Genomic DNA, 17,526 nt, shown 5'->3' on the forward strand with positions numbered 1-17,526 from the left:
GGTTGCAAATAATTTCGCCAAAAATACTTGTTTCGGGCTCCGTATATGTTATATGGAAGAAAATAAGCTTCCTTGACTATATTGAGAACGATTACAATGCCTCTCTTATTGTGGATGCAATTGCAGTCGATAAATAAAATCGTAAATGGAATAAAATTGAATATTTTTTTGATCTAAAATCAGAGAAATTTGATTATACAAGGTATTTAATATTTAATTTTAATCAGAATTTTTTTTATAAGTGCATGTAATATGTGTGTGAGTATAGATGATAAATAAAATCAAGTTCCTGCAGTTATTGGTCAATAATCTGTAGTTAACATTTTTTATTCAAATGCTAGTATTTATTTTGGAAATATAAAATTAATTTTAGAAGGCGTTAGTAATTTTGATTTATGTGGTTTATTGTAAAAGTTCAAAAATCTTATTGAACAAGAAATATATAAAATAAAATTATGAGATAGAAAAATAGACATTCTTCATATCGCCCCTAGTATACCAGTAGATGGTAAAAAATCAATTTATATTTTTATTTATTTCAAATTTAATTTGATTTTTAATTGTAATTGATTTGAAAAGTTGCCAAATTCTTTGAACATTTTAAAAATTTTTTATATATTGCAACTACCAATTAATAAAAATTTGATATTAGCAAAGTTCATTTAAAGTTCGCAGTTTAAGTAGTTTGTAGCATAACATTACATCCATTTATACTGACTGTTATACAATTGTTACCAAACGCTTCTTCCATTTCTATATTAGCTAAATACGTACTAGGCCAGTAATTTTGATATCAATGATGAGTTGATATTTACTGGAAACCAGAATTTGTGCGACGATAAAGATAGTTTTCATGCAGAAACCAATGTACAATTTGTAATCAACATATACATTTCAAATTCAAATTTAATTGCCATGTCCATTGTTCTGTACAAAAAATTTGTAATTATATTGATTAAGTTTAAAAACAAAATTTCAAAATCTAAAATTTTGCTTTAGGAAAAACCACTTATTTACCGGATAATTTTGTATATTGTATTTAAAATTCACTTGTATGTATGCAAGTAATATTGAATGTATAATTAAATCTATAAAAATTTTATTTTAATTTTTACTTTACTAATTTCTATGCTTGTTATTTTAATTTACTTAATTTAATTTCCAAAAAAAAAAACAAATTTTTATAATGATTCAACCTCAAATGACCTACATTAATAAAATTTTCATTTAATAAATTTATTTTGTATAATAAAGTGAGAATAATCTCTCTATATTTTATGCCTATATGGCTATGCCTATTTACATCTATATTAGGTGTAGAAAGTGTGTGTGTTAAGGGATAAAAATGATATCCATATAATTATTATCATTTGTCTGTTAAATGTGTCGTATAAAATATTATTTAAATATTTATATTGCAGCTTAACACTTAAAATTATTAAATTCTAAAATTTTCAATGGTCAAAAAAAAACTTATTCAACAAAATAATCAACTATACAAATATTTATATTTAAAATAATAAAAATTTTCGATTTAAATAAATGAGAAGCATATATAATAATTATAGTGTAACATGATTTTTAAAATGTTGATTATATTCTCCTTTTCAACCTAAAATACAACAGTAAAATGGAGAAAGTAGTTTGAAATTTGGAGTAAGAAGACTATACGGCATTCGCACCACCCTCCTACTGAGTACAAACGTATTACTTTCGGGGCGGACCTGAAATGAAATGCATATAATAAATGTTTTTCAATTACTTTCATATACCGGGTCAACAACACTTAACTATATACTGCAGCCCCAGTATAACAAATAAAATTATCATTAATCTCAAAAATCACAAACCTGCTGGCCCAATTTAAGACATTTTTCTCTTATTTAGTTTTTTTTTGTTAATTTAACTGAACAAGCATAAGTCGAGCAACAGCCAAGAATTATGTGAAAACATTTACTTGTATAACAATTTTTCACAATATTCTGAAAATTTGAAATTTAACAAAAAACAAAAAAAAATTATAATGAAAATATAAAATTAAATTAGTTTTTTTTTTCCTCTTTATAGGTAATAAATGAAGCCATTGGACTGCAAGGGCAGCATTTAAATAAAAAGTTATATTTAAACTCTGTGCACATACATACATACAGTTATATAATATAAAATCATTATTCAGAACTTTAATACATACATAAAAATTAAAGAGTCCTATATATTTTTTTTTTATTTCCTAAAGAAACAAAGTAAAAGGATATTTTTAATATTATTGCTAAAATAAAAAATAATGCGTAAATATTATAAATATATATAAGTATATAAAATGGGCGACACGGTATAAAACTAAAGCAAAAAAAAACAAAAATATTTGAAATTTAAACTTGACAAATACATTTAGTGAATTTAGTGATATGCAGTGTATTTTTAAATCGGTTTGTATAACAGTTACTCTGTAAAATTTAACATCTGTATTATACCTCTAATAATTGTGCATAATATTTATAACAATACATATATTAAATACAACAATATTTTTAAAAATATAATTCTTTAATAATTATGTAAGTAATTGATGTTACTTTAATATATTAGTCTAATACTAATTAAACTCATTTTTATTAAATATTTGAAAATAAAATCATCATATAATTGTTAAAAAAATCTGCAACTATAATATACATTGCGTATAACAGTTTGTATAACAGTTTTGTATAACAGTTTTATATAACTGTTTTAACTGTATGAAAGTGAATTATTTTATTACTATTGTAAAAATACACATATTTACTTAAAATTTTCTGTGTGTCCATTTTTGTATAATTACCTAATTATATTGTAGAATATTTCATTTTATAACAATATTGCTATAAAATAATATAATATATAAATAAAAGTGGCATACTAATTGTATAATTAAAATAATTTGAATATATTAAGAATAAAAAGTTAATTCCTTGAGAATTTAAATTAAAAATATTGTGTGCTTTGTAGAAATTGTTTTTTTTTTTGTTTTTAAATATAATATTTAATTTTTTTTAATATTTTATTTTTTTTAATATATTTTTATATTTCTTTTATTTTTTTGGTTTTCTCTTTATTTTAATCATTAAATGAAAATCAAATATTTATGCCATATTATATATGTATGTAAAAAAAATTTAAATTAAAGTGAATTAAAATAATTTATAAAAAAAATATAAATACCATAATATTGTGGTTTAGTGTTATACTCGTGATATAATTATTATATATATATATATACGTATATAGATAGTGTTTTCTATTAATATTATTATAATATAATTGGGTGTTTATATATTAAAAAGCAAAAAAAAAAAAATGCTCTAATATCTTCTTAAAAAAATTAAATAAAAAAAAAATTATTTAAATAAATTCATTTATTATAATTAAAATATTGGTATAACAATATTTAAACGTATATGTGCGTATTGTGAGAATATAATAAATTAATTAATATAATTATTTAAAAAATATATTAAGCATATTATAAACCATTCAAGGTTAAGTTGGGAATTTTGTGGAAAGAATAATATGTAAGTACTGTTTTTTTATATTATACTTATTTGTTTTTGTTGTTTTTTTTGTAGTATTTGAGTATAAGTACGTTTATATTTTTGAGGTTATAAGAATGAAGATTAACCTTCAATTGGTTTACTGTTTTATGAAAATTTTGTAACATTGAATTCTATTCTGACATTAATTGCAAGAGTAAAGTTTCTTTGTTCTCTTAACTCTATGAAAACTAGAGTAGAATAGTTTGGAGTAATTCCTAATTGGAACACTATACATTTTGTTATACAGAAATGAAAAATTGTTATATTGTTCAAGTACTTCAATCAAATTTTTTGAATAAAATAATTAATACTTTCAGTTTATATACATATTTTTTGTGAGGTTATTAATTTAACTCAATAGTTGACAATTAATAAAATATGTGAGTAATGGATTTATCTGTTTTCAAAATTTTAATGTCTCTGAGCATTTAGACGTGAAAGATGTTGCAATTTTTTTTTATACGTATATATAAATATTAGATTTATGTACGTGTAATTGAATAAATCAAATCAAATAGCTCACATATACATTCTATTGCCACAAATAATTACGTCATGTTTTAATTTCAATATTTATGTATTATTTTCAATATTTATTTTATACTTATAACAAAATCCATAAAATAGAAAGAAGAAATCAAAATGGAACCATTTTTTTATTGTCAGTAATGATAACCGGAATACAACAATTGTTTGTCACTTCCATATACCAATCTTTCATCCTTCTCGTAAACAAAATATATATACGAGTACTCGTAATACGTATGTCTATTTGTGTATACCACTATATTAAATGGGTACATTCATCCGTTCATTGTCTTTTTATATGTCATCTATTTGATTTATATAAAAAATATACAGTTAAATATTAAATAAATTGATCAAAATAATTTTAATATTTAGTATTGTATAAAAATTTTTTTTGAATATTAAGAGTTTCGAACTTAATTTTTATTTGTTACATACTCTTGCGGGAAATTAGGTTTAATTAGTTGGTATCGGTTGATATAAATATCGGATTTATTTTAATATTTATTTGAAAATTTATAAAGTGTAATTCTATGGGACGGTTAAGTAGATTTTTTAAAAGTATTGCCGAAAAATCTGGGCTCTTCCACTTTTATTTAAAATTTTTATTCTGTCCTGGGTAAATTTTTTTATATATCCGAATGGGAATACCTTTATTATAACTGCCCTTAAATTTTTTACTAAAAATTTATAAAAAATATATATATAGTTTATTAAATTTCCTAAATTAGAATTTAAATTATTTCCCTATTATGGAGTTGACCATTTTCCGATAGACTTCCTTCATCGTAAAAATATAAAATAAAATATTTTTTTTCCCGTTTTTTGCAATTTATTTTGTCGTAATGGAAAATTCATAGAATTTTTTTTTTTAATATAAAGTACACATACCTACTAGGATATCTCAGTATCCTACAATGACTTTTAAAATAAAATAATAACAACAACCATAATAAAAAGAACAACAGAATAAAACTGAGTGTTTCCGTAAATGATTTTTTGTTTCTTTTGGTTTTTTGCTTTTCGCTCATTTTTTTTTCTTGTTATAATGTTAAAAATAAAATAATTTATAAAAAAAATATTATGAAAACAAGAAGGAAAAAAATGAGTAGAATGCAAGAATAGAAATTGAAAAAAAAATCATCCACTTTAAAAAGAATGTACAAAAAAAAGAAAAAGAAAAAGAAGAAAAACAAAAAAAAGTTGTTGTATTGGGTTAAGTGTGTCATTTAGAGTAAATCACTTTAAGCATATATATACCAAGTGCTATCGTAAACGCAATACATACACACACCAACTATCATACAATTTCCTATATATAAATATATATATATATATACAAATGTGCATATATGAGAGAGAATTATAGGTATTTAAGTTGTTGCATTTTTGATTATTTTGTAACTCTGTTATAGTGATATGCTCAGTTTTTTAAGTGGGATAAAATAAGAGTAAAAACCGAAAACAAAAATAAATCAGAAAAAAAAATTGGAAGAAAAATAACAACAACAACTGCAATAAGAAAAAAAAAAAGCAAAAATAAGTCGGTCATTTGAAAATTATTTCAAGGTTGTTTACGGTTAAGTGTTCATATCCTTGAAAGAAAAATTGATATAGAGAAGGAAAAAAAATAGAAAAAAGGAAAATGATAACAAGAATAAAAGAATAAAAATAAGAAAATGTAAGAGAATAAAAATAGATGAGAGAATATGAATTTTTTTTGTATTTCTTCATACTTAAATTATTCTAAAATAGAATTTTAAGAGTTGAAAAATTCTTTTGTTCTTTTTATTCTTATTGTTATTTTTATTATTATTTCTATTTTTTTTTTTGTATTTTTTAATTGTGACGAAAATATTCTAATTGTAAAATAATCTAGGTCAAAAAATATAGAAAATAATTTTCTTTTGAATTGGTTAAAAATATATATAGAGACAGTGTTAGGGGTATGTGAGTACGAAGGAGGCGGCAAAGTATATCAGAATAAGCGGATAAAACGAGACAACTATATGAGCATGAAGGAGGAAACAATGTAAAAGAAATACACCAGAATCCCGCGATAAAATAAGTGAATAACCAGCAATTTAGTGTTGAAAAACAGGAATTTTAAAAATAGAATGGATTCTCTTTTGCATTTGTATCCAATGATACTTAAATAAATTAAATATATTCATATTAAAATAGTGTAGTAAAAATTGAGAGGAACAGCCAATTAAAAGCCATAAATTAAATGTGTTAAAAAAGTGAGCTAACGTACCGATTTGTTAAGGTTATTTGAAGCTAATTAAAGATTGATGGGTGATTATTGCCGATTTTATTCTGATTGTGGGAAATTTGTTGAAAATTTCATTTCAACAAATTCCATTTTTGAACTTATCCTCGTTAGTAAGCCGAAAATATTCTTTAAAAATACAATACAATATTGTTTTTTAAGAAATCATTTCTAATAAGTTGTTAAAGTAATCTTAATTAATTAAAGTTCCAATTAGTTTTTTACCTCACCAGAGACCGTAGCCACAAAGTATCTTTTAATTTTCAACTGAATATATAATTTAATTTATATAATAAATAATTTCAACGCAACACTTTGTTTTCAACAATATAATGCTATACTTTTGTTATACAGGCGCCTATATATATGCAATATGCACAATTTTTCTATATTTTATATACAATATAAATTTTTTTCTCCAAAATATTTTCATAAATATCAAATTTTTCAAACTAAAAGCAAAATTTTTTTTGCTTTAAATATTTTTAAAATTAATTGACAATATGATTTATGTGGGGACTGTAGCATATGGGTGAACAAAAAAAAAAGAAAATTTAAAACAAAAAAAAAAAATCAAGCCTTGACACACACTGATGTTTATTTTATAATAATTGTTTTTTTTTTTTAAATATGTGGTAAAATGCCAGTTTGTTTATTTTTTTATGAAAAAATTTAATGCCGTTTAAAAATATTTTCATAATTTTTTTTTATTTTTAATTTGATTTAGATATTGTAGAATAGAATTTGAGATATTTCCTATTTTTTTTTTTAATTTTTCATAAAAAAAATCTATAAATAATATTTTTGAGCTGAAAAATTTTTACGGTAAATGCACTTTCCTGTTTTACTATTCATAACAATTTTAGTACTAGTGGATTAGAGTGCTTTTTTTAATTAAAAATTTTTTTTTATCATATTAAATTTAAAGAGGATTTAAATGAATAGGTTGATTTTATAGGTAAAATTTTTTGAATTATTATTCATTAGGTGTACATTAATTTAGGTGTGTTTTCAGAATTAAACCAATGATTTATAAAGTAGCACATATTTTGGAAAAGATAATTCACGATATTAGCAGTTTATCAATGCTGAATTCCATCTATTACAATATAATCACCTACAATAACAGTTCATATTCATAAATTCGTATTCGAAATTATATTATGAATTATTTAGGTGCATTCAACTTCTTCATCTACTAATTAATACGGCCCTTCCAAATGACAAAATGTGCTTTGTATTCTCTTTTAAGAGAAAAATTTCATATTATTACAAATTTCATAAAATATTATAATAGTAAAATTAAAATAATAATTGCATACATTTGGGCGTAATGACCGGCCTGAAAATCAAAATTATATAATTAATATTATCTCTTGTGGAAATTTTTATATTTGATTTAATTTTTTCTTAATGCATGAGTAATTTTATAATTTAATTATATTTTAATTATTCATATAATGGCGTACACTCAGAAAAAAAAAACAATTATAAACTTGTTTTATTTATAATAATTGTAATAAAATTTAAAGCGTTTATGTCAGAAATATAATCTTCTTTTAATATTTTTATTGTATGTATAAAATAATATGTTGAATGTAATTAAAAGTTGCCATAATATCTAATAAAAGCCACCTTATATACTTACCGCCTTATATTCAGTTCATTCACTTTTATATATACAAACAAATCTATTTATCTTATATACTACCCTGCACTTGTTATGTATTTACTGTGTAGTGTTGCTGGTTTTTAAAGGATTTTTAATGTTTAAATAATTTACTTTAAAAATACCCCCATTCAGGTAATTTGTATACAATTTGTTTACCATTAAAAGTTAATTGGCGTGATTGAAGTCAGTAATATTTACTTATATAAACAAAAAGAGATTATTTTTTTTTCAGTTTTTGTTTTTTTTTCTTTATTTAAACTTTTCATTCATTTATTCATTCATTTATTCATTCATTTACTTTATTCAAATCCTTTTTGAATGGGTAAAATCACCATACTCTTTTTTGTTTTATTTTCATTTTGGGGTTTGTTATTTTTTTTTGTTGAATTTGCAAGGAAATTGCAAGCATACACAAAAAAAAAATATTTGATTTATTCATTATTAAGAAAGGTGTTGATTTAAAATTTTAAATTGATATTTTCTTATATGTATATATAAGAAAATATCAATTTAAAATAAAAGAATTGATGTCACTGAACAGTCGTTGACGTATTCATGCAAGGTTGCATGTTTTATGATTTGTTGAATATTTTAGAAAGGAAACTGTCATCACTTCTTCTAGGCTGTGAAATTTTATTACGACGTCTTGATTGGTTGTTTGTTGAAGTGGCCTGTACAGCAGGTTCACCGTACTCCTATTAGCACAAATGTGATGTTTTGCTATCACGCTGAGATCAAAAGACAGTCATTGAGTGTATGATTACAGGCTGCAAAATTTATTTTCAGAAATCTATCTCCGATCTCGATTTTCGATATCTCATCCAACTCCGTTACACATGTTCACGTCCTGATTACTTTATTCTGTTAGGCTTTGTGAAGTCTCTGATTTGAACTGATAAGCTTGCAACATTTGCACCTGGAATTTTGTCTAAAACTCTAATTTGACTCAATTTTCGCACAATAAAAATTTGGTTACTTTAGCTAAATTTCCATTACGACTGAAAATTTGTCTAAAATAGGGTTATCAGATTTTAGAAATTTTCACAAAACTTTAATTATACAAAACATGCCTTTTGAAATATTTCCTTTTAACTCATTATTTTTTTGGGATATATAGGGTTCTGTATGTCTTTTATCTTAATATCTTTAATATATCAAGATAATATAACAGTTTTTTGAATTCGTATAACACATATTCACATATAAACTCTGTTTTCAACTAATTATTTTCGCTTAAATTCGAATTTATGTTTTAATTCGTTATGCAAAACTATTTAATTTGTGCCTGTTATATATTTAAATTAAATTCATTTATATATATATATGATATATATGTTATATATGTATGTTATATATGATAACGAATTAAAAATTGAAAAATATCTTCCATTGTTTTTTATAACTTCTATAATACAAGGTTATTAACTTTTTGTACCCAAAAAAAAAAAATACATTTTTTTTTAATTTAACCATTATTTTATGCATTATAAAAAAAAAATAACAAAATTTTTGGCAACCATAACTTCTTTGAACATGAGAAAAAAAAAACAATAAAAATTAATTTCCTGTAATAAAAGTTTACCATGTTGGTAAAAAAAATTGCTGTTTTTTTTGTTTTTTTTTTCGAATCAAGGTTGCAAAGTTTTATTTTTCAACAACAAAATATCCTTTTTTTCTCTGTTTTTTTATTTTATGTTTATTTACTCTAATGGAAATAAGAAATAAATATGAGAAACAAAAAAAAAAAAATTATTTTGTCATGATCCCAAACTGAAATTTAATTTTAATTTTTCGAAAATGAAAAATAATTTTCATATATTTATTTTCAAGTTAAAGTTTCCATATTTTGAATTCATTCGTATAAAAAGGATATTTTACAATTTGTTAAACTAATTGTTTTTTTTTTAACAATACTTACATACATACATGTATTTGTAACTGTATAAGCGACTCTTCATAAAGTTATAATTAAATTCAAATAAAATTTTATTATGTTACAAAATTGTTCCTTCTTGATTTCTATATAGCTAGTGTGTGTATGGGCTTACTTAGAGACTGTATAGTAGTGAATCATCTCCATGTATCTTTTAAAATGAATTTTGAACACTAAGTAGAAGTATGGTTTGTGTGCAAGATGTAACGCAAATTTTAACGAAATTTAAATTAATTTTTTGTGAAAAATTTAAGATAACCCAGAATAATTTAAGATTAAATTCAAGAAGCTATAAGCATTTATTTATATATAGGAAAAATTTGGTACTTTTTCTTTGTAAAATAAAATAAAAAATTTGGTAACAGGTTGTAGCTCGACAAAGAGTATTTCTGTGAAGCCCCACCCACACAATTTAAATGTATACTATTGTTAAAAGTAAAATAAGATTAGAATAATAGAAGTCAGCTGTGCTATATACTTTTTTTTTACGTTATTCTCAAAGTTATTGTTCGCAAAATAACCGGCCACCTATCAACAAAAAGTAAAAGCTTTTAATAATTCAATGCCTTTAGGAAGAATTGCTTAATCTCTTTGACAGTCAAACCGTATAACACGATTCCGTCTCTCTCAAATTTGTTTTAATATATTTTAATAATATAACCGAATATTCAAATTGCTGTTCGCTCTCTCAAGTTTTTCTTCTAAATACAAATGAGTAAGTAATTTTTGAATATTCGTGAGTAATTTTTTGAGTACTCATTCCAAAAATCTATAAACTCATATTTTAATGAATATTTTGTAACGGAAGGACACCATATAATATTATTTACTTTAACTTCAAAATTTTGTATATTATAATTACTGTTAATATTTAATTTCACTAATAAATTACCATATTTTTTCATTCTCTTTATTATTATTACATTAATTATACTCGTATACGAATTAATAAAAAAAGATATAATAATTGTAGATAAAATTGTTGAAGAGAAGAAAATATGTTGAGGAGGAGATATAAGGATAATTTCATTTAACACTTAAAAAATAAACTATAAAAATTTTTTATTTTTTTGTTAAGTGAGCAATTAATTTATATGTATATAGTTTTTGTTTTACTAATTCCTATATTAATACCGAAAAATGCGAAAATTCCCGAAAATTTCCAAAAATTTATTAAAGCCTTCCTTAAATTCTCAGTGTTTTTAGCGGTTTTCAAATTTTGAGAATAATTAAAATTCATTTGAGAAGTGCAACCTTGGTTCAAAAATCTCTTTAATCCTTTTCTTATTATAAAATTTAAATAATATTCCAAAAAAAAATTTTTTATATTTGAAAAATAAATATTAAGTGAAATATAACAAGAACGCAAACAATTTCATTTTTAATTACCTTGATCTAAAAATACTTGTGTGTGCAAAGAAAATAGAAATAAAAAAAAGTAACGAGACGGAAGGACAGCCGGTGATCAATAAAAAATAAAATAAAAGACAAATGAAAAATGATTTTTATTCAAGGAGAAAAAGAAAATTAGAATCATTAATAAATTAAAATTTTCATATTTAACACACACACATTTACAAATATAGACGTTAAGTGTTCATTAAAATGCACACAGAAAATAAATTTGTATGCAAGTCGCAAAAAGATTTATTAAAATAAATTGGAAATTAAAAATGGAATAATGCCAATGACATGGAAAATCAATTTTTATAATTTAGATTTTTGAATTGTTTATTTTAGGAGGGTATTAAAAATTTACCATTTCGTTTGTTAACGTATAATCAAATAATACTGTCGTATATGTGCCTGTCTACCATGTGCCCTCTATGCTCTATTACATTATCAATCCGATCACCATGAAACTTTGAAAATTGTTTACAAAAATCCAGAAACAGTTTCCGAAAAAAAAAAACAAATTTAGAATTGAATTTCAGTAAGCGATTGTACAGAGTTATCAAAATGCCCCTTAAACACCTCTAAGATCTTAAATATAAGGACGTTAGTATAAGCTTTTAGTTAAGAGGCTTTGAAAAATACGAAACTGGTTCTTGTAGATTGCAGATTATTGCGGTCCCCCACGAATGATATGGGATATTTCATGGAAATATCCCATACCCACTAGCAAGAGTCCGCCCAAACTGAGAAGGTGTCTTCTCCACTTTGCTCTTCCCCACGGTACCTGCAAGACTGTCAATTCCTATGCCTGTCTTGTTTATGTGTTTCTTAAGCCTCTTAAAAATTTTATGAAAAACGCTTTATCTCATTGAGTTTGACCATCACTTGTGTATTTTTCTTGTTCGTTTAAAAAGCTCTCTTTTAATTACAAGAAATTCTTAAATACTAAAACAATTAAGAGCATAACATTTCAAAAAACTTAATTAAATCACTAAAAATGAATTATTTTGCAATATTTTTCACTTGTTTATTTACTTGTTTGTATGTAAATAGTGTGATATTTTAATTATTGCTCTGTTTGTTTTTTTTTTTTGGCTTTTTTTTTTAAATTTTGCGTAATTGCGTTGATTTTTATTCAGTTTCTACACTTAAATCTGTTGTATATAATATATACAACAAGAATTCCATATAGGTGATCAAGTCTACTTTACGGTGTCTGCATTAACTATATCTCCTGCATCCAAACAGTTATAGCGAACAATGTAATCGTGATTAGAATATGAAGCCTATAAGTGTATGATTATAATTAAATATAATGGAGTTAGAACTAACTGCTTCAAGCTGATTCCTAGGGAAAAGCTAAGTGAATTAATTGAATTTCAAATATCAATTGATTTCAAGTCCGAATTTTCAAAAATCAGTTACAAAATGGAAAACTGAATTCACCATACACCCTGCAAATTACCATTACTGATGTCGCACATCATAAAAACTAAATGAATTTTTAAAGAAAAAATTAAACTTAGTCCACCTGAATAGTGGATCCTGGCATTTATAGCCTTTTCATATTTTGAGTTTTTTTTGTTTTTAAATTCTTTTAAGCAAACGTTTATCCTTTAATAAAATCATAAAGCATAATGAACAGTAGTCTAGCTTAAATCCTTGAAATTTTTTTATTCACATAATCTCAGAATTTAATTTTGTTTTTCTCCTCTTTTTTTTATTACATGTCCTTTTTAGCACAATATTCTTTTATAAAGTGTATAAAACATTAATGTAAAATGTAAACAGTTGCTACCAGTTTGATGTATAAAAAAAACAACAAGAAAACCTTATTTAATTTTACACGTTTACATTTTCAGGATTATGTAATTTACAGGGATATTTTCTTGAATGGCCTGGAAAAATATAAAAAGAAAAAAGCTTCTGGTTTTTTTTTTTATGTTTTATATTCATACACACCTGTACTGTACACGTGTATGATCTGAGTAAAAATATAAATGAGAGGGAAATAATGAGTAAATCTAGTGATAAAAATGTTTATAGTTTAATGTTTAAGGTTGTAATTATATGAAAGTAAATATAATTTTATATTAAAGTTTTATAAAAGGGAATTCTATTGCATTCAACTAACAAAGCCAGAAATTAAAATTAGAATTCAAAGTGATTTAGAACAATTAGAAAATATTTAAATTATTAGTTTCATTTAAAATATTTTTTCTTAATCGCCGACTGAAGAGTTCCTTTTATTTGAATGTTGTTAAATAGTTCACTGGCGTAAATTCTGAGTAAATTAGATTACGTGAACATCAGGAGCATTTTAATTGTATTTAACTCTGTAATAAATGTGCAATTAATGAGAACCTATTGTCCGGGTGTACTTGTACAACAACTTAAAGCATTTTGGATCCGAAATGATCACGTTCTGTTTTACCTGGGGGTCATCAAGCCATAAAATTATAGATATGCAATATAAAAGCAAATTGCATTAAAATTTTAAAGCTTTTTTATCTAATCTAACTTCTTTGCATTCCATTTCTTTTCTTGGAACAAACCCACGAAAATTATATTGCATACTTCCTATCTTTTGTGAGCAACAGTCTAATGTCTAACGGCGAAAGGAAGACTATTTTTAGGAAGAGGAGTTTTTTTCTGACCTCATGTGTTTTCTATTTCCTGAGTGACGGTGCTGTGACTCGAACTATTGGCACCTTATAGTTTTATTTTTATAGTCCGGGCATACTTACCTTCAATGATTTTTTTAAAAAATTTAATACATCGATAATTAATAAGGTTATCGAAGCTGCAGCCAATCCATTCTAGTAGCACAAACTACACTTATTATAAGAAATAACTAAAGGATTTATTCATCGATACGAAATTTCTCTGAACAACTGATATTGCAGAGCATCTTATCTAGGATGAGATGAGCTTTAACGTATGTCTGTAACCATTACAAAATGTAAGGTCCTACTTCAAAAATTTCAGTTTCAATGTATACTGAATTTCAAACAGACTGTATCCTGTTTCGATGTTCATTACAATTTTTGCAAACTACTGCCTATATTGGGAACACCAGTCTGAGTACTTGGAACAAAAATACTTACTAGAATTTAATAATAGTAAAAAATTATTAGACTATTAGAACGGTCTTAAATACTTTATTAGTATTTAAATTTAGAAAAAAACATGTTTTTGGGGAAATTTAATAACATTATGTAAAATTTCAGAAGGGTTTCGTTACGCAAAATAAAAAGAATCTACTAAAACACTTCCTTCAATTTTTTTCAAAAATTTTTTCATTTTGCAAAGACTAAAACGAAAAAAAAAAATATTTTCCGTATTTCTTAATTTATTTTTTTTTCATATTTCTGTTGCATAAATTATTCAATTCAAATTTTAGTCACATTAAAGGCCCCACCCTTACCAGTGTTTTTAATTTGATTTCCACTGTTTTTCATATAGCATATTGTTAGAATATAGAGGGAAAAAAGCTAAATGGAAATATTTTCCTGCAAAGAATTCTCTATAAAATAAGGATGTGTTTGTGATACTATAGGTCCCTTTCAATGGATTTTATTTTGCAATTTTATTTGAAAAGCTTTTAAATATTCAAATATTTTTTTTTCATGTGATATCAAATAGAAAAAGAGTTACAAAATATTTCTACAATTACACCTTCTAAATATATTTATTCATTGTTACTATTAGAAAATTCGTTTATGATTAGTTCAATTTTGGCTTTCAGACGCTTTATAGAATCGCGCAACTAATACAGTGAGTCTATTATTTTGAACATTTAACGTGAATAAGCTATTAAGTGCGATTAAGATACTTTACTGACCGCATACGGTTCGTGTAGAATAAGGAAGGAAATTGATACTCGGCGTTCAGAATGCTGGAGAAGTTTTCTGGGTCTTCTACAGACCATGAAGCGCTTTAGGAAAATCATAGGGTTGGGAAGCAACCAAGCAAGAATCCGATATCTTGATAGGGCATTACAGGTTTTGGCTCACCTTGGCAGGCTGGGTCTAGAAAATGAAGGTAAAATGATAATTTTGTGGGAGGACGTGGAGCACTTTCTACTCGACTCAACTACCTACTCATTTTGGCAGAGCTGCGATCTGTAAGACCTTTTAAAAAACTTGTGCGCTCAACATTCTGTTACTACATGCATTTTGGAACCCATTAGGGGGTCAAATCCGTCATGCTATATGATTCTTCATATTTTGCAAATGATCGGTTTTCGCAGTCGCTTACTCAACTATTTTTCGCAATTCTTTAAGTTAGAGTTATTTTTTATTATTTTCGTTTTTAATACAGTTCTTAGAATGCTGATCTCAACTATAAATCAAAAATTTTTTTCGTACTCTTATACAATTTTTACATAATGCATGTATTTTAGAAAAATATCATAAAATATAAGAGTAAATAATACAAGTACCCTTTAAATATACAAAAAAAAAGTTATCTTTTGCGATTTTTTTTTCACTGCTAGCTGATGAAAACCGTTTTTTTTCTTGTTTTCTTTTATAAAAAGTTACTACAAAATTTAAAGAATGTTTTCATTTAAATTTTTTAACATGTGTTAAAAATTTTTATGGATTTATAGTTCTCTAGTTCTCTTTTTATGTTTTTCTTGCTGTTTTTTTATTAAAACGCCTATAGTTATGCATGTTTTTTAACATAAAATGTAAACATACACGTACACAATATTTTGAATGCAAGTTTGAATATTTTGTAAAATGTAAGTGGGTCAATTACGTATCCTAGTACGAAGATATAGAAGAAAATTTTTATTTTTTCTCTTTATATTTGTATACGTGTATGTGTGGAAGATGGAATTAAAGGCAAATTGGTGAAAAAAATGAAACAGGAAAACATTTTTAACATTTTTGTTTTCATTTTTTTTTATTTATTTATACTTTACTGCGGAAGAAAAATAAGGAAATTCTTTAGTTGAAAAAAAAAGTAAAAAAAAAAAAATTTCCCTATTCAGTTGTAAACTTTTTTTCATGTTTTTTATTTTTACCGTTTTTCCAACAAAGTTAAAAAAAAAACTGCTTTTTAGTTTTACTTTGTTGGCCCGTACACCCTTAATTTGCGAGATTCTGATCTTTTGACGAGGAACCTATTTTTCTAAAAGAAAATATTTTACCATCCGTCCCCTCCCTTCTTAAATGACTACCGGTAAATGTGTTTTCGGCAAAAATATATGATTAGCTATTTTAGTTCAGTAGTTTACCGCTGAAGTCGAGTATAATGTCAACTTTCGATTTAATTTTTGTTATTTCTCCAAAAAGTATGCAATAATTTGTTTTTAATAGAATTTTGGTACATACCAAAATAAAATAATTTAAGCAGACGTTTGTTATTTAACAAAAATCAAAGGATAAGTGCTGTTTTGAAAAACCATTGCCTTGATCCGAAATTGTTTTTTATAATTTTTCTCATACTTTAATGCTTGTTTTGAAAAAGTTTCTTTTTTTTTTAATTATATGATGGAATTTTTATTTAAAGTGTGAAAAAAATCACCACCATCTTAATTATTTTTGTTTCTTTTTGTGTTTTCTTAAACAGAAATAAAAAAAATGAGAAAAAAAAAATCAATGATTGCAAAAAGAAAAACGAAAAATATTTAAAACTCATGTAAGTAAAAACTTTAAAAATTCGGATTCGAAAGTTGTTATGTATTTATTAAAAGTTTGTTGAAGAGCTTATCACTGCAATTAAAATACTTGTATAGTAACTAAAAAGTTGCATCTGTAATATGAAATTTCAAATGTTGAACCACATTTTTAGTAACAGAAAGTATGATAATGACGTGAAATAATTTTATTGACGCCTATGCTTATGCTATCTCAATTACTCCTATGTATATGCAATATTTATTTAAAAAAAAATTAAATTATTTTCAGCGGGGTTTTAATTATATCTAAAAATCACATTAAAATGCTCACCACGAGTGCGTGTACAGGCTGGAATATGAAAATCAAAATAGTCAAGGCTTCGCTGACACATTATCACATGGAGTACAGTAATCTAATCCCGAATTGTTGTGTTTCATTTCTAGAACTTTCTTCTATTAGATTCTAATATCATAATAAATATAAGCTACATTTTTCCTATTCTTTAGGAAGTGAATATCCTTGGT

The 17,526-nt window shown here is 24.3% G+C and overlaps 1 protein-coding gene across 1 annotated transcript in view; it reads left to right on the top strand.

Moving 5' to 3' along the window:
- The first annotated feature begins 3,297 nt into the window (after positions 1 to 3,297).
- The window catches only part of LOC129615635 (uncharacterized), a 79,761-nt gene continuing 65,532 nt past the window's right edge, over positions 3,298 to 17,526 (top strand). Inside the window, exon 1 of the mRNA XM_055530952.1 lies at positions 3,298 to 3,551. The gene's annotated coding sequence lies outside the window, so the exon portion shown is untranslated. The remainder of the gene's footprint in view (positions 3,552 to 17,526) is intronic.

This window comes from Condylostylus longicornis, unplaced genomic scaffold (genome assembly GCF_029603195.1).
Source record: "Condylostylus longicornis isolate FDR11 unplaced genomic scaffold, ASM2960319v2 ptg000005l, whole genome shotgun sequence".
In the NCBI taxonomy this organism is placed as follows: domain Eukaryota; kingdom Metazoa; phylum Arthropoda; class Insecta; order Diptera; family Dolichopodidae; genus Condylostylus; species Condylostylus longicornis.